Source organism: Cygnus atratus, chromosome 1 (assembly GCF_013377495.2).
Source record: "Cygnus atratus isolate AKBS03 ecotype Queensland, Australia chromosome 1, CAtr_DNAZoo_HiC_assembly, whole genome shotgun sequence".
Classification (NCBI taxonomy): Eukaryota; Metazoa; Chordata; class Aves; order Anseriformes; family Anatidae; genus Cygnus; species Cygnus atratus.
In genome coordinates, this window is record NC_066362.1 from 11,500,767 (window position 1) to 11,520,132 (window position 19,366).

The 19,366-nt window shown below is 39.3% G+C and overlaps 1 long non-coding RNA gene across 1 annotated transcript; it reads left to right on the forward strand.

Moving 5' to 3' along the window:
* The first annotated feature begins 756 nt into the window (after positions 1–756).
* Positions 757–4,620, forward strand: LOC118249511 (uncharacterized). Its single transcript, XR_004779109.2, has 3 exons — positions 757–826; positions 1,720–1,828; positions 4,491–4,620. It is a non-coding gene; the product is annotated as an uncharacterized LOC118249511 (long non-coding RNA).
* The last annotated feature ends 14,746 nt before the right edge of the window (positions 4,621–19,366 follow it).

The window sequence follows — 19,366 nt, forward strand, 5'->3', positions numbered from 1 at the left end:
GGATTTCTCAGTCACATTAGGCTTTGGTTGCAATTCTCAGGACACCAAAGGGAAAGGTCATTGCAAAACGTCATCTTTTTCAAGCCGTTATTTCACCTTTTTGAATTCCTCATTTGAAACGCAGGAGGCATTCTCCACTGCATGAAATACTCACTTGAGCCCCAATGGCCCATTTAATGGAACCAAGAAATGGAGACGGTAGAAAACCTTTGAAAAAAAAATTGTCACTCAAAATTGTAATTTTATTTAAACATACTGATTTCAGCATGCTAAGAGTATTCCCCTTTGCCGTGGCAGCCTGCGGTCAGACCCTGCTGTGAAACAGGATCACCAGTGTCAGGGGATTGTCCCAGCAAGCAAGCTGTGAGAGGGATTCTTTCCTAATCTCAGACTGCTCCACTTAGCAGTAATTATTAAATATTAATTAGGTAACGGAACAGTACTCTGTAGTCTCTTGGCACTTTTTACAGTAGGCAAAATAAAACCTAAAAGTGTTTTTTATCAAGTGGCCTAAACCCCCTGAAAATCCCTGCCTACAAAGAGGTGGTGGGGTCTCTCCTATCTGGCTTCCAAAACAAATTGCAAAGCCTCCCACGAAAAGCCATGGATGGGTTGTGCCCAGCCTGGAGGCGATGATTCACATGCAGCTGGGATCCCACATGTGAGATGCATAACAAAAACTAAAGGAAACATTTTTTATTTTTTTTTTCGCCTGTGGTTCTTACAGTCATAAGCTGGGTAAGGTGGTGAGTAAGTAGCATGTGTGAGAGGAAACCTGGGGAAGAACAATGGACGTTGGTACTTCAGAGCACAGCATCAGCTGCAGGTAAAAATAGGTAGCAATAGGTATCTTAGCTCAGGAAACTTTGTTTCTGACAGATTTTCATAACTGTTTAGTTTGTTTTCATGCAGCATTTCAAATTTTCCATGCTTTTTGACTTCTCTGCATGTGTGGCTTTCAAGCGAGCGCAGGGGACGGTGAAAGATGTCAGGCTGATGCTGATGGGGATAAAAATCCTTTGTTTATCCAAAACGGTCTGACTCTCCCCTCTCCTTACCCATCATTACTCAGAAGAAAATCCCACTGCTGTTTTCCAAGTAACGCATGTATGTAGCTCCATGCCATAAATAGCGTTGGCAGTGATCATTTCCTTCCACTACCCCCTCATGATGCTTCATGGCAGAGTGGGAGACAAACAGGTACTGGTGTCTCCATCCATCAGGGTGCTCTTTCATTATGTGTCAAGAAAGATGTCAGAAGCAGTGGGATTCATCTCATTAAATGCAGGCGTCCCCAGCGTAGAGCCAGTCACTTAGACTGTTTGGCTGATGGAGAGAAAAAGGCGCTTTTGGAACACCCAACTAAAGATAAAATAGGTCAGTGACTCATTATAAAGGTGCCTATTTTTCTCCCTTCATTTTAATGGGAGCTCCAGGGGGTGACTAGCTCAGATGGAAGCAGCTATACTGAAGACAACTAGAGTAAGGGGACACTAATCGCATTCCTCTTCATAATAATTTGAGATGGCTCATTATTTTCTTCTTTTCCATCAAATATCTATGACTTGCCTGGGCTCAGTTTGAACCAGTCACTGAGGAAACGATTGGTATTTGAGCCACCTTTATTGTGTAAATGTTTTGAAGAAAGTGTGTGGGAAAAAAAATAATAATAATGTAGAAGCCCTCACTCCATTCTTTCCTCTGTACTGAATGCTTCAGTCCTCAAGCAGGAGAGGAAAAGCCACCGTGGCAGAAGATACACTGCAGCTAGGGTAACAGCAGCGATGGACAGAGAGCTGCACTGGAGGATGTCCTGAGAAATGACTTTGTGAGTAAAGTGAGAAGCTGACGGGCCTACGTGTGCTTCTGCTGTGTCTGGCTGCAGGCACACAGCATTTTGCAGACCTCTGGCAATGGCTGAAGTAGGACAGCAGGGGATCTATCTGGGCTCACAGATATGAGCAGGTTAGGGCTCTGGGTCTGATGCTCTGAAGCTGGTGCTCCTGTTCTGTCACACAGTCCAGCCACAGCACATTAGAGAGAAGCTGAGATCTGAGACCCATCCTAACCCATCATGGTGTAATAGAAATCGGTATCAGACCAAACAACCTGGTGAAGGAAGCTTTATAAAACAGAGAGAATCACAAGAGGTCTGGGTAGGTCTTTATACGTCTGGCACTTTGAAGGCTCCATTAATGTCCACATTGTCTTTTAGGAGCAATAAGTTTCAAGGCATAAATTTGGATTTTAAATCATGATCCAGCACATTGCTAAAGCAGATTTTCTCTCTTCTAAAGGTTAATCTTACTTATTGCAAAAGGCTGGGACGATATCTTTACTTCAGTTTTGTGAGTCTGCTACTAATCTGCTGCCATAGTTAGTCTAGGCACTTACAACTAACAAAGTATTCCAGTTCTTTCTCAAGGCATACCCATTAAAGCCAGTTTTATCATTAAAAATTATTTAATAAATCTATGTAACACTGCCAATATCTCAAATTCTGAAAGCAACATTTCCATAGCAAAGGTTCTGGGTTGCCCCAGTAACAAAATCATGCGCTGCAAACAGTAACAACTGAAATTTGGCTAACTTTCTCAGCCACTGTGCAGTGCAACATAATTTGCAAGTAAGACTGAAAAGCCGTGTGAAAAAACAGATTTTTTTGTATGTATGTCCGTCCACATTTGCTCAGGTACATTGCAATAGGTTCAGCATCACTCCCAGGCACTAATTAAGGAAATCCTGAGTCCCAAGAAAACTGAAAGTCTCACTGTTGATGTCAGTGACAAAGATTTCACCCTTCATTGGTGCATGTAAATGTATAACTTCAGGCTTCAGCACAGACACATTTACCACATCTATTTCTATAAAAATGCTTGTTGCAAATGCATTGCAAGTCAGCTCCTAAAGTGGCTCAAAAGAGGCCAGGTATGTGCATGAAGCATGTGTTATACATAAATTTTTACAGGATAGACTTAACCTTTAAATCATAGCCTGGAAAAATACTGAGATTACCCTAATCTTTAAGAATCTGAACTCGTTAAATTCAAATATGGCAGTATGTGCCTTTGAAATTACTGAAGTACTACAAGCTTTGCATAACCTGGCTCAGTGGATTCTGTCTTGAGAGGTTCTTCATCCACAAAGAACAAGCCAATGCCCGCAGAAGGGAATCTTTCCACTGACTTTGTCAGGGATTTGAAGAGCGCCAGCAATTTTATGGCTATGTCACAGACTATGAGTAAAATAAACCTCTCCTCTATCTTTTTCTTCTGAGCCCTGCCCTCATTTCATCTGATACATGTTAAAGCAACCACAGGTTGGGACAGTGTTGGAGATGGAGCTGCTCCCTGCATTCTGGCTGCTTTCATGCAATGCAGTGAAAGAAACCGTCTTTCTCTGAGTCATGATATATCAGTTTTTGTTCTTGCTGTGCTATACAGAAGAGGTCAAAGTAACTGTAGTAACTTGCTCCATAAGTGAGGATCTTGTTCTGCCATCAGGATTGTTGTGTTTTGCCCTCTTCCCTGGAGTGGCACAGCTGTGTTTTCTTAGTACTGAAGTGGTCAGTAGCTGCCATTTACTTAAAAAACTAACAAAATCAGAGCCGTAAGATCTTGCTGATATATTGGTCTGCTTGGGAAGTGTCTTTCTGTAGAAGATGGGAGCCCACTCACACTGACTCACACCCACCTTCATATTTGTGTTTACATTCTGGATGAAATCATCTGAAAGCATAATGAAAATGGACACTGTGGAAAATGACAAAGATCTCTGTGAAATTACCAACATTAAAATTATCAGCCTCTAAACTTTCATGTGTTTTCTAAACTGTCATGTTTTATTTCTAACCTACAGTGCCAGCTCACACCCTAGAGATGTAAATATTTTATACTTCTAATTGAGTCACTTCCAGTACACTGTGCTGACATAATATTCCATCTCTTTTTAGGCTCAGTATTAGCAGCAGTAATAGAATCACTAATTAATACTTCCAAATAAGATTTGATTTATACTTTTGCACTATTGGAATAAATAAATAATAGCTTCTCATTATTGCTATCTTATTATCATTAATCTCATCTCAGTATAACTTACTATATTATTAACTATGTCCTATCATCTTAAAGGCCCCAATTTGTTAAAATAACCATCTTTGGGTCAAAAATCTAGTAAAAAATGGAAAAGCACAAGTTATATATATATATATATATGTAGGATAAAAAGTTTTTCAGCATCTGGAAATGCTCTTGAAATGCAATTTAATAAGCTCACTAATAAGTTTGCAGTTGGTGATCCCTGAAAATAGAAATTTTGGAAAATCTGAGACCCACAGAATGAAATTATGATAAAATATCTGTAAGTAAATGAAACATTCTGGTTCCCATTCTGGTTGTTTTTAAGCTCAAAGCAGTAATGACATTGCCAGAGACGTTTTCCTAAATGTTCTTATACAGATGGTCTCATCCCTTTCTTCTTTCCTTTAACAGAAATAATGGTTAGAAGATATGCAAAAAGAAATAAAGTGGAGCTTCAATAAAAGATCCAGTGTTGTACTGAACTTAACATGGAAGAAACTTGAAGGTGGATAATCGATGCAGTGATAAATACACATCCATTTCTTCATTGTTCTCTTGTGTAAAAGTGGATGCTGTCTCATGGAGAGCTCGTGTTTTAGCTTGTAAAACTTGCTCACACACTGGATGGGAGTTAGGAAACCACAGATACAGGGTGAGATTGTAAAACAGAAAATTCTCTGCCGTGGAAGCTAGTCTTAGGAGGAAACTACTCCCATAAGGGTCTGCAGAATGCGTTTCCACAGAAGAAAAGATGCAGGCAATATCCCATGAATTACACGCTGTTTTTTATGAAAACAAGGTATGGAAAGACTGAGTTAGATTTGAGGTCATGTGGTTCTTTCTTATCCTCAGATCTGTGAATTAGTTTGCAGTAGGTTGGGGTGGCCTGAAGGGTTGCCTCAGTCTGCTGGAGTTTATAGCTAATATTTTATGCTAGAACATTTGAGAGGTTTAAGGATTGGACTTACCTAAAGAAGTCCAAAGTTGACTAGCGGGATTTCTGCACCTTTTTATTTTGCCCATTCCAGTCATTTCTAATAGAAGAAAGGTATAAAAGTAATTTTAAGAGTTCCCACGGCTCATCTGGTGTGCAGGACAGATTTATTTCAGAGACCAGCATCTAGGCACCCCAGCAGCTGCTGAGATCCGTGCCTTATCCTGGCATGAGGAGGCCCAAGGAGCTCAGAGAGGCCACCAAGTTGAGGAGGGACCTGTCTTGGACTGGCTGGGATGGACATGGCTCGCATGTACTTTCCTGAGGGGTCATGGTATGTGCGGCAAGCATCTGCACCTGCCAGCACAACTTTGCTCCTGTTATGTGGACATTGAGGTTCAGTGACTTCTACCCTCATCTTTCCCAGGAGAGTTTGTGAATACAAACAGCCATAAAAAGCAAACCTTAGCATGAGTTCACAGCAATTTTGGATTATGTGGGGGCAGGCAAGTGAAACATAGAATCAAAGAATGATAGTGTTTGGGGTTTGAAGGGACATTAAAGAACACCAAGTTCCAACCCCATGGGCAGGGACACCTCCCACCAGACCAGGTTGCCCAAAACCCCATCCAGCCTGGCCTTGGACATCTCCAGGGATGGGGCATCCACAGCTTCTCTGGGCAGCTTGGTCCAGTGCCTCGCCACCCTCTGAGCAAAGAAATTCCTCCTAACCTCTAATCTAAATCTTCCCTCTTTTAGTTTAAAACCATTCCCCCTTGAGCTATCATTATCTGCCTGAGCAAAAAGTTCCTCTCTGTCTTTTCTATAAGACTCCTTTTAATATTGAAAAGATGCTGTGAGGTCTCCCTGGCGCCTTCTCTTCTCCAGGCTGAACATGCCCAGCTCTCTCAGCCTTTCTTTGTAGGAGAGGTGCTCCAGCCCTCTGATCAACTTCAACATATGCTAACTACTGACCTAGCAGCTAAAGGCAGAGGAGAGGATACCCCTCTGATTTTTGTGTAGATGGAACATGAGATGGCAAATGCTTTGTGAGTGTTGGCTGTGGCAAAAGTCACTCCTCTGAACCCAGAACCAGGCTCCTTCCCCAAGCTGCATATATCTAATAATGATTAGATATCCTCTAAATTCACGTTAGGTACACTTCAGTGAACTCCATCACTGTAGTTCTGCCAGGACACTGAAACTATGCATCAGCCCCTCAGTGACAGGGCCTGCTGTTTCCTTTCCTTTGTGCTTAGTGAAGGAAACTTCAGGTTATGCCTGTAGCCATTTCACAGGAACAGAGGTGGCCAAAGTGTATTGTTATGGGAGTGTTTCTTCAGCTTGAACTGTTAGTTCAAAATCCCTCTGCTAAAATCAAATTATGTACAGAGTAAGAAAATAAAAGCCTTGAGTCAGTATTTCTCACACTTATTGGTTGCAGGGAAAGAGTCAATATCCGTAAGATTTAAACCACAAAAATGTGTTTAGGCATTAGACACTAAGTACCAGAAATAGCAACAGCAATAACCTGAAAACATGAATGAGGATAGTAATAATTCAGATGTATCAGTACTTCAAGCAAGTAAGATTTTTCCTATGCTCTCAAGGACCTTTTCCAAAACACCACATTATTTTGTTCTGATTTTAGAACAAATGGCAACACCATGTATAAATTGGATCTGCTGGAGATAGTCACACTGATTTATGGTTCTGGATTTGTCCCTTAAATTGAACAAAACTATTTCAGTACCTTTTTGGCCCTAGTTAGTTCCTGTAACTCACATTGCAGGACATGTGATTTAACTTTTCATTTTTTATAGCGAAGATGTCCTGTGAGTCATGTACACGGAGGAAGGCCCAGAATCTCAGATGTCAAATCAAAATTTGTGGGAAGAAGGTTCTGGAGGGGGTGAGGGGTGTGGTGTGGCAATGGCAAAAGATGACAGAAATAAAGACAATTGTATGATTATACAAACATCTCATTTGCAGTTCTGGAAGGGAGGATTAGACCTAATCCAGTCTTCCTTGACTTTAGGAATAGTACTGGTATAATATGGAGTCAGCAACATGTGTGTTTTCATGTAAATAAGCTGTATCTGTGGACACCATCTTCTCTGTATCTGTCTTTTATACACATACTCGTCCCCCTGGACCAATGAAGTCCTACCAATGGAGCTAGGAGCCTTTAGTCTTCAAGTTGCTGCAGAGACCCAAGGAGGTATTTTGAATTATGCTATTTTCGATGCAGTTACATCTATATTTGAGTGCTCCGCAACCACCTCTCCATTTGCACAACCACACTTTAACCAGCCACGCTGGTAGGCACCTTGTCCATGTAAGCAAACACTGTACTATACAATCACAGCCAAATCACTCTCTGACCAAATGTCTTCAGTGTAGTTCTTCAAAGAATTTGCAAGTCCTTCTGCACATCAGGGAGCTCAAAGCCCATGTCTACATTTAGACTCAGAGCCTTCAGGAAACCAGCATGTCTGCCATTCCTCCATGTTTGCTGCTTGAAAAAGTTTTTTTTTTTTTCTTTATAAACAGTGAAACCAAAGGTTAAGAAATGAATGATCGTACCTGGCTTAACAGATCTGTTTTCTGTTCGTGTTTTTGTCAAAGACTGCCTGCTTACTCTTACAGCACAATATAATGCTTTCTGGTGCTGTGTACCAAACAATAGCTGCAGGGACACAAGCCCTTTTACAGAGAGACTTATTTGTTCAATAGCTTTAAACACATGAAGCCAAAACAACTACTTAAAAACTAAACCTCTTTTGCCTCAGGCACTGGCTTCATATGAGGTAAATGAGGTCAAGAAGATGATGCGGTGTGAGTGAGTTTAACAAGGCAGAACCTGGCAACATAACTCATAAGCCTGAATCACAGACTGCTGCTGTATCCTTGGCCTGGATGCAAACTTTACATGGAAAAAAAAAAAATCAAAGGATTTGTCTATTAAAAAAATAGACTGTATTTAAAAATAGGTCAGCATCCGTGTGCAATTCATAATGCATATTACCTTAAGTATTTCTCAGGGCTTGCCCTATAAATGTGAAAGGAAGAAAAAATTGTATCAGGGAAAAAAAGAAAAAAAAAGAAAGAAAAAAAAAAGAGCTTATACCTGCTACATTTTCCTAGGAGAAAGGCCTGCAATTCAGGTTTATCCCTTAGTCACATGAGTGCGTAATGCTAAAACCTATAGGGACAGATTGAAAGGCCAGAACCCTGTGAAAGAAGACTATCAAATCATTATTTTTAAAAAATGTGGAGTCTTTTTCTATTGTAATCAACACAGAAAAATATCCTTCTTTTACCAGTGTTGTTAAAACAGGGGGATTGTGCTTTCTCTGAAGTAGTAGATATTTAGATAGGTGTGAGGTTCACAAATAAGGAGGTGCAGGTAGAGTGAATAAGCTTATGAAATATGAGATGAAGTGTAATTTCTCCCTTTCCTATCATTGCCGTTCCTTTCCTGTGAGTACTCAGATGGTTCTGATTTTTGTACATGCTGATGTTTGGAAAGGGGGGTTTGCTCATACAAAAGTGAATAATCACATTTTAAAAATCTGTTCAATCAGAGAGCATATGCTGTCCAAATACTTTATGTATGAGTCATGAAGAATATTAAGGACACAACTAAAGATGCCAAGTTGAATACAGAAAAGTTAGGAAGCAATAGAAACAAGGTAAAGAAAATTAGTTTTTTTTTTTTTTTTTTTTTAAGAGTAGGCAATTTCAGATAATCTTAATGATATGATCCAATGCTATTTTTTTTAACCACAGACATTCCAAGATACCCATACTACAAGAGCTCAAAATGTCCTTATTTATTTATTTATTTATTTATTTTATCACAAATTTGTTTCTGCGTAGAGGCATACTATTTTTTTTTCCTTTTGTAGGTCAGGTTCTCAGCATTTTTGAGATGCATCTGTGGGAAGGAGGTCACAACTCCCACCATATGGGGCAATCCAGAGCCGTCTGCTGGAGAATTCATGGCCTCATTTTACAGGCAAAAATTCCCATTTGTCATGACAGCGCTGCAGGTCACCCAGCCACCCCTGTGTCCTGTGCATAGTAAGATCCCAACACCTGCACAACATTCAAGAATGAATGTAAATTCCCTTCTCCCTAAGGGCAGTGAGGTGTTGGCCCAGCCAGAGTCCACCTCTCCTGTAGCTCTCAGAAATCATCATCTAGCTTGCTTTCTATGAGGAGTGGCCAAGCTTTTCCTTTTGAGCTTTGTTCACAGGAAAGAGTGTTTTAAACATTTATTCATGGTATGTAAACAGTGGAACAGAAGCAGTTCTTCATGGCAGAACATGTGATTTTAGTTCAGCATAAACCTAAATAGTTGATTTCCAAAATAACACATCCACTAAGGCTTTTTGATACCAAGTAGGGTATTTTTTTGCTCGCATGCAGATAGAATATAAATCCTAGGTCATATAAATGTTTAAAAGTGCTGTCAGCCAAAGAGAGGACTAGCAAAAGTCTGTTTAGTGACAAGAGATATACCTAAATCTTCTCAATTTGTTTTATAGCTGCTGTTAAAATGTGTAAGACTTCATGGAGATCCAATAAATGGAAAGCTGCCATGCTGACTTGTGCCGTAGTTTCTGAAGATTTACAACAAACAAATCTTTTGCCAAAGATAATTCTTTCAGGAAAAAATCTAGCAGCTTAATGGAGGAAAAAATAAATAAATAAAAAATAAACAGGTAGAATGCTTATTTTCTGTGCTTCAAGAGGTCAAATCTCTGCTATCATTTGTATGTAGGGGATTACAATCAGATAGCTTTAAGTACATACTATTCAGATATGAGATATAAAAGAAAAAGGGGTAAGTCTTAAGCACCACGTGTTATGACTAGTTCAGAAGGAAAATATATTAAATATTGTTTTTTTTCTTTAAAAAAGACATTCATATTTCCATTACCTACATGGGATGACCTCTGTGTTGAAATAAGGCCAAAAGCTGTCCCTGTCTCTCTACCTTTCAGCAAAGCACAATGTCAATACTGCAGAAGAGAAAATAGAAAGATAAAAGTTAAATGATTTTCCCAAGGTCACATTAAAAACCTGGTAGCGGTATCAGAAATTGAACTTGCACTATCTGATTCTCTGAGAGCTTTAGGTACAAATGTATCCACTTTTCCTATATTTTCCCTTTTCTCCTCTTTTGTATTTGACATCTCAGGCAGCTCATTTCTACAGTGTTTCTTAATCCTCAGAAGCTTTACAGAATCACAATAAGAGGACACACACCATATCAAATATCTGCCACACATGAAATAACAATAGCTGTGCTCAAAAACAGCCCAGAGTTAGGGGAGATTAAATGAACACCTTGTCCAAGGCTTAACTATTTTCTGTTATTTGATGTAAAATGTTCAGCTATACGGCTAATGGCTAATGGCTAATCAAGACTCAAAACTTTGAATACAAAAAAAAAAAGTGACAATACAGTTTTTTTCAAAATCTTTATTATTTATTGGGGACTTTTTCTCCTCTTGTGGCTTTTCAGCAGAGAGTTTGTCAACTGGATTTTTTAGATGCAGCTATTCTGAAGCAGCCCACAAGCTGATAAGTATAAAGGAATTGGAAAAGCTCTTAGCCACATGAGATGAGTAAAATAGGTCCCATTTTTAATCTTTCTGACTTTACATGACAGACAGCATGACAGTCTCATTGACCTAGGTGTACAAATGAAAGGAACAGAGGAACTCGCTTGTAATTTAACACAGCAATTAAGGATGTACTTAGCAGCTTTGCTGAATTAGGAATGTTTACCTCAGGTACTTGAAGTCCTTTACATCTGGGCTGCCCAAATCGTCTGTTGTCAATGAGTACAATGAACTGGAGAGGATAAGGTGCATTGCACTATTAGGTAGGTGGATGTCCCATTTTGCCCAGTCCAACATGGGACATTCTCCAATGTGAGACCCCAGTTGGGGTTTTGCACACCCAGCAGAGAGCATCTGGCCTCCTGAAGTTAGTAACACATGGTGGAGTTGAGAGCCTGATCCAAATCAGAACTCCTGCCAGCTCTATATGATTCATAAACTCTGTAGCTTTCCTCAGCCAAAGATGATTTGGGCACCATAGGCTTGGTAGATCTAGTCCATAAAAAAAAAAATAAAAGTCTCAGAAATGTCATTGAAAAGTCATATTGAATAGGATCGATTCTGGAGTTATCTTCTGTGGTCCAGATTTGCTCCTTAAAATTAAGAATCCATAATACCAACTAATTGAACCATTACTTCAGACATTTGTAGGTCTATTGGTTTCAGCATGTCTTAGTAAAATAAAGCTGCTCAGACCAAACATTTTTTTACAGTGGTTCCCGCAAATCATATTTCACCTCAGCATAGCAGATTTCTTTTAGGGTACAGATGGGTGTCAGTCCTTCATCTCCACAGGGCATTGCTACCTCAACTTATTATTTATGTATAATTGCTTGCATTAGAGTGCAATTACAGTCAAGAACACAAGACAGCATCTATTTCAGCTTTCTTTTTGTTTTATTGTTATTGTTAAGTTTTTATTTCTAATTTTTCAGATTCATTTGCTCTGAGCAGTAAACTAGCTGAAGCTTTCTGAAGCTGTGTGTGTGATTTAGGCTGAAATGGAAGAAAGTGTCAGCTTTAGCAAAAGATTTTCTCAGATATTACAACAACATATGGCACACAGTTTCTTTCCTGAATTCCTTTCCCCCTCTTTTTAAAACATAAATTGTCTTGGCTTATTTTAATAGAAACAGACAAAGACCTTGTACTTTATATAAGGTGCTTCATCCTTGCAATCTCAGAGCACTTTATAAATAGATAGGAGACATCAAAGAAGGAAAAGAATGCTCAAGGGCAGAAACATCACACCATGGCTCTTATTAAGGTAGTAAACCATCCTTTACTTAAAGGGACTGTCCCTCTATCTTTGTTTGTTAATAAGGTTATTGCCTCCTCCACTTTACTTCATATGTCATAGGAATAAGAGGAGGGCTGAAGCAATCAGTAATTTCTTTGCACAGCAGAAGTAAATGATTTGACTTGATTAATCTGTTTTTTTCTTTCTTTTTCTTTTTTGTTTTTGTAAAATTCCACATTGAGAGTCTTTTAAAAAGGAAGAAAGAAAAAAGAAGCCAGAAACTTCTTTGCACACTAAAAAATAATAATAAAAAAAAATCTAAGCCAAGTCTACTCTGAAGTACAAATAATTCATAAATGCAACTCCATCACTGATTCTTTGCGAGCTATATGTACAAAAAGGATTTGCTAACTGATATTTTTTCTATGTTTAGATACCATGTAAAACAAAATGCATACTTCTAGAATTATAACCTTATACCAGTACATGTAAAATCTCACGTTCCTCTATATTAAAGTTAAATCTGACTATTGTGTGTGTTAACATTCAAAACATGCTTTACCAAATAACTTCTCTGTCAGAAAACAAATTCCTTTCTCTAAGTGACATGGTACCATGGTTCACCAGCACACATCCATTTAAAAAGCTGCAAAGATAATCTCAGAGATAAGATAGCAGAGGAGGGTTGATATGCATTTTGTAATTACTCTCATTGGAATGTGATCTCAGTGGCATCTTCACTCCCACAAAGCTTGTTGGTTAGTGCGTATCTATGGGTAACTACAACCATAGCACATCAAAAATGTACCTATCAAAATCAGTATAAAATCTACTCTATAACTAAACAAGGATCTTTCTATTTTAAAAGTGATTGATAGAACTTAAAATAATAGGCCACTATTGCTTGAAGTTCAACAATGTTGGGGTAGTGGGAATGGCAGTTTGAAACCCTCATACTTCTCGTGCAGTGGGAGGGCACAGACCCTGCCCACAGGGCTGGACTTCTCTCCATGCAGGACACCAGCACAGCCAGGAACTGAAAATGATCTGAATTTTTGGGTAGACCAGTGTGGAGCCAGGAGTTGGACTCGATGATTTTTATGCGTCTCTTCCAAGTTGCGATATTCTATGATTCTATGAAAACTGGTGCACGGTGGGAGATGTGTCACTAAGGGAGTGGGAGAAGAGTTTCACCAATTGTGCAAAATATGGTCATGAGCTTCTTTAAGTCTCAGAGTACCACCTGGCATTGTCTAGTCAAAAAAAAAAAAAAAATCCTCTTTTTGATCAAAATGATGTTGTGGCTTGTTATGGCTGCATTATTATGGCTGCACGGTCAGTATTGTGTAGAGTTTTCTTTCCTTTCCATTTTTATTTTTACAATCAAAAAGGAAATGATAGCTGGAACTAACCTAAACGTGCTGCTGCTTATCTTCAGTGGAGAATAATTTCATCAGAACCATCACATTGCCCTGAAACCTGCTATGCTTGCTGATGTTAACAAAGCACTGTGCACAAAAGGAACATGTGCGCAGGGAGAAGAGATTTCTGACCTGCATGCAGAAAATGCTTAGATCAGAGCTGTGAATTTCTTACCAAGAGCTGACAACAACATGGCCCGACATGCCACGTCTGAGACCTCTCATGGCATCCTCTGGTGTGTGCCAGAGGATGGATGGGCAGAGGGGAGATTTCTGCCACCATTTCAGCTAGCTTTGTGCTGCTGAGCAGGTCAAGGAGCGGCTGCCTGTCTCAGGCTGGACATCCTCACGTCTGTACATCTATTCTGCTTGCTTGGCTCTGGTACATTTCAAGTCGCTTTCTTTCAAATTTTCTTGAAAATCATCTGACCACAAAAGTTATGAAAAGAGGTTTTTAAGTCTGAGTAATTTACTCTCAAGCCACTGCCCTAGCAAGAAGGTAAATATTTGTGGCCACATCTGAAAAATGCGTGACAGTCCCATAATCTGTCTGCCAAGCCCAAATGGCAGCTTTGCCGTGCCTGGCCTCTTTGCTGCCTTTGCTAGCAGCTGACTAGGGCTGTTTCAGAGCAAATATTTGCAGCTTGGCAAGAACATGCTGCTCCCCCCAGCTTCCTGGATGGCATGTTTGCTCTGAGGGAGTTTGCAGAGTATCAGGGTAATGCACAAACATCTCAGGATAAGATCTCACTTGGGGTCTATGCAGGATCCAGCTACTACTTCTCCAGATGGTTAAGAAAGTTCATGTTTTTTCTTCTGCTGGAGAAGTTTATCTAGCTGATATCTGGTTACTAATTCTATTTTCTATTGCAAAGATAAATAGAACTGTTCACATTGCAGGCTGTTCTCTTAAATATGAGAGGAGCTTGAATACATGAGATAAGAGAACAAAGTGAAGGAAGGACAAAGTAACAAATCATAGCAAGGACACTACACTGAGTTTTATTAACAGCAATCTCAATTTAAAGCAAACAAACAAACAGACAAACATGGTGTGGTCCTGAACTCCAAACAGAGGCACTTACCAAAGGCTATGCAAGAAATATCAACTTTATGGCAGAACACTCCAGAATAGTCATTAGTGAAATCTAATCAATTACTGCCTTCTCAGTAATGCAGGTTAACGAACTAATCCATAAATCATGCAGGGTCTCAGGTAGCAGTTTATGAGTTAGCAAGGGTTGGGGGGGTGGGGGGGGTTGTTTTGCTTTTTTTTTTTTTTAATATATTTTATTAATCCTTGTAGCATATATTATGAACGTAATCATCTACTCTCCTGCATCAAAAGATGTGTCATGATTTACACTGACTAATTAAATGTAAAGAGATTTACCAGTGGAAATCCGGAAATAAATTTTTAATACAGAATGCATAATTATATTTCAATAATAAAACTTATTACAGCCTGCTGCAGAATAGCTTATCAGCACACACCTCAGCAGTGTTAGTGTTAAAAATCAATAGGCAAAAATTGGAAAATTTGTAAATAAGATTTGAAAGTACGTTCAAACCATGGTGGAAGCACGGCCTTTCAAACATCACATTACCTTCCAGGCCCTTTTACAGACCTTGCCACAGGTGGTAAGGAGCAGCTTAGGCCCACTTGCAGCAACCGAGCTGCACAAATGGATTTAGAGGACAAAGGAGAGCGATTGTTCCTCTACTAATAAGAAAAAAGTGCTGACTAAACCCACCAAATCAAGCTTTTGAATTCCACTAGCCTTGTTTAAAAAAACAAGGGCTTATTTGTCCTCTTGGGGGGGCCTATGGCAGAGGTTTCCGAGCTGGGTCTCAGCAGGCCGGTGCATCTGTGTGACCCCGACCACTAAAGCAAATCAGTTATGTTAATAACAAGTTGCACTGGAGCTTTTAGCCCAGTCTAGCATGGGAATGTTTTCTGAAATCACATATATAGAAACAGCTAAAACAGCTAAAACAGCTGTTTTCTGTTGTCTCAGCTAACCCATCCTTAGAAGAATATTATGAGCTGATAACCTTATCAAACATTACCCAGACAAACAAAAGTGTCATGGGGGACTTATTGTGATGATGGCCCATTTTCTCATCTCAGGCTATAACTAAATTTAACACGTGGCACCTAATCATCACAACTCAGCATCTTCAATCTACATGAGGGAAAGCACCTATGTGTTTAACCTAAGTCAGGTGAAGTAAGAGAAGGTTGAAAGCATCCTTCAGCTCCATCCTGCTCACCTGATCCAAGCAACAATCCCACTCAAATCAGTTCAGAAGAAGCAGAAAAAAAAAAAAAAGCTGTGTCTCAAACCCTGAAGGACTGGAGGAGCATGGGGTTGTGAGCACAGGGGGGTTGCTTCTAGGTCCTTGCTGGAGTAATTCCATATTTTTTCGACAAATGTTATATTTCATCACCAGCTTCACTTGAGATTTGAGGTCTGGCCAGCACTCAGCTCAGCAATCCTCACTCTGATATTACACTGGTTGCAGAGCTAACAGGGAGAATTCTAAAACGCCCATTAAAAATAATGAAGGGAAAAAAAAAAAATAGAACTTGAGGTCTCATGATCTTAAACCAAATAATCTTATGACACTCAATGTGCCCAGAAAGAACAGTTTGTGGAAACATGTGATTAGGAGCAGAACAAAACAAGGAAGAGTGGAAAGGAAGAAGAGAGGGAGAGAGGCAAGCAGACAGGCAGAAACCTACTGAGGAGCAGTGGGCAAACCGGCCATCAGGGCTCTTGTGCTGGGGTGAGGAGTCTGTGCCATCTGCCTCATTCAGAAGCAAAAAAGGAAACAAAACAAAACCTTCCCACCAAGCACTAATTAGAAGACATCTTCAGATTTTATTTAGGTTTAGCTCAATATCAAAAACCTTAAAATGGGGGGAGGTAGAGGCAGGAGAGCAAGTTTTTACTTGTACAAGTCCTATAATTTTAATCCAGAAAATTCAGTCTTTTTAGGCGGTAAATGAAGAGCAGGAGCAGCAGGTTTCTGCTGCTGTGATTTCTAGTTTCACTATAAACAATTCCAATAATTCAATTTAAAACAGAAGACAAGGCTACCAAATGTTCTTAATGTGTGGTTGCTGGTTTTACTGCTTAATTTTTAATTGCTGTCATTCACCAGTATCTGTGCAGAAAATAATCAAACTTATATGTGGTAGTATCCATAAAAAATGTAAGTATTTCTTCAGATGTACAAAAATAATTTAACATCAACAGCCTAATTTTATATTTACTATCTTGTGTTTATTTTAAGTTGTGAGGACTCCCGCTTTTACAAATGAAACCACATTTTTCACACATAGATTACTAAATTTGATACTGATATTGGTTCTTACTCAGCTAACATCTTCCAAATTTTATAACCCAGCTTTATCTTGCAGCATAAATTTCCATTTATGATTTCAATAAGGCAAAAGAACTTTCATATTTCAGGATTTCCTGCTTACTGAGGTAACTTCTTCAAGGGACTACTTAAGAGAAATGAATCTCCAAGGCCCAGTGCTGACCATTGGGCCTGCTGGTCAGGCAGCTGTGGAGCCTTGAATGCTACCGGATTAGAAAAGCAGAGTTTGAACAGAAAGCTTTTATTTTTTTGACAGGGGATTCTCACAAGTGGTTGAAATCCTAAGGCTGTTCCCTGTCAACTGGTAGAGCCTCACCTGCAACAACCATGATTTGAGCTCAACTTCTCTCAAAATAATGTTATTATTACTGTTATTTTTAATATTATTCTAAGCTGCCAATAAGCAAAGAGGACCAACCTAATCACACTGAGCTAGCAAACAAGTAAAAGAATCTAAAGTAGATACTGGAGATAGATAAAGAAAATACAGCATTTTTTCCCTGTGGTGCAAATAAGACTGGCTGAAAGCTCCAGCATTGGCCAGCTGGCCACCGAGGGCAGCTGAAGAGCAGCGAGCAAGCAAAGCTCCAGGGACGCTACCTCGCCCACTCAAAGTGCTAGCCAAAACATCTCCAAGATTTGATGCACAAAATGTCTATATATGTAATTGCTGGAAGAATACATTCTGTAAATTCATTTTCTAAGCAAACACTGTGTGGAGGTTTCCTTGAAGCACTTATTCTTGCTCATAATTCCCACGCAAATCGAGTGAAAAATAGAGCTTCTGTTTCCAGTACTACCCATTTAATTATGCATAGATTTGCAACTTGTCCCATTACCCAACTTTTAGTCTTTATATACATAAACTGTGGTAGAAATTTGTTTTCTAAAAGACCTTTCTAAAAATGGAGTTTGAATGTTTTTGCAGTCTGTCAGTCCATGATTTTGCTTCTCTTTAAAATCTGTCAAGTGTCTTTCCTTTCTTCATTATTATTTATCTTTACTTTTGAACAGCCTGACAAGCACTGATGCCATACCTGGGTTTAAAAAGATAAGTTCTTCAATTCTTCCTTTCTTTCTTTCTTTCTTTCTTTTTTTTTTCTTTTTTTTCTTTTTTTTTTTTTTTGAATTTAAAATAGTCTGGAAATTGTCTGTCATTCAAAGTTCTTAGAAACAAAACATACACTATCTGAAAATATTTCAGCCTTAAGGTTTAAAAAAGAATCAAGAAATTATCTGCATGTAATGAATAAAGGATATGACCAAATTTTATTTGAATGAAGCAAGTCTAGTCCAAGCCAGTGCCAAACTGAGACCTGTGATTTAGGTGTTCTATTTTAAATCCCAAGCTTCGAAGACTCTCCACCAGCTCAATCCATGAAAATTCAGCAAAATACACAGGAGTAATTCCAGAGGTGGCAACGGAAAGTCTGGCCCATTACTTCAGGACATATAACTAAAATGGACTAGTAGTTCATTTCTTGTCTTGTATCTATGCTTCCTCACTATCAGACCGTCAATGTTGCAAAACCTTGGCTGAAGGACAACAGGTAACAATACAAACGACAGTGACCAGGAAAATAGAAAATAGTGGGAGGAGATAGATAGAGGTACAAAGGAGGGTAATTAAATGTTGCGGAACATTGCTCAGTCATGAGCTCATAGCAATGACCTTTTTCCTGACGGAGAAGAGTAAAGGTTAAGCACCAGCTGTGCTTCAGCCAGCATGGGCTTTCAGTGTGATGCAGTTGCTAAGCTCTCCTCAACAGGCATCCCAGTGTATGAATTCAGAAAGCGACGTGAATCATCCTGGAGTAATGATAGCTGAAGAGACATAAGGAAGAAAACAAACAGTCAAAGCTCGGTGAGGCACTCTTAAACTTCATTTGAGAAAGAAAAAAAATCCACCCTCGGGTCTCTAAAAATAGCTACAGAAAGTACTGCTTCAGATATAAACACTTTGCTTCCTCAGGCCTGTGCAAGGGGATGCATGCTGACAAAAACCACTCAGATTGTGAGAGGACAGACACATTTGACTTAGTATATGACGAATTTCATGGCTACATTTGTAAAGACAGAAATATTCATAGCTATTACAAGCTTTTATCCAATGCAGCTGGATGACAACATTTACAATCCAGGGGAACAGAGACAGAGAAAATCTCTCTCTTTTCATAATGCCTTTTATGCTCAAGCCCAGTCTGTGGCTTGAGCTAAATATACTGTGAATGTTTTGCAGATTTTTTTTCTGGCAATACAAACTAGTCTGTGAGAGACCTTGCTGATCAAAAAAACAATAAGCAGTTATCTCCCAGCAAGGGTTCAATCAGTTCAGAAATTCACAGCTGGCTTAAAAGGAGGGACATATAATCAGGAGGTAAAGCACAGTGCAGCAAAGCATATGAAGAGGTGGACAAGCCAGGATAAAATATCAGAGATGAATGAGTGACACAGAGCTGAAATTTTGTTTTGCTAATCACAGCCAAAGCAGGACACACTGAATGCGCTGGAGGAGCCAGCCCAGTGCTGCTTTTGGGTTGAGCATTTGTTCTGTGTTGTACAACTCACTCCCTGGAAACACTGAAATTCAAGACATTCATCAGTCAAGGGGCCTTGGCATTAATGGATTTGGCCAGGTTTCTCCAGAGTAATTGATATACATTTTT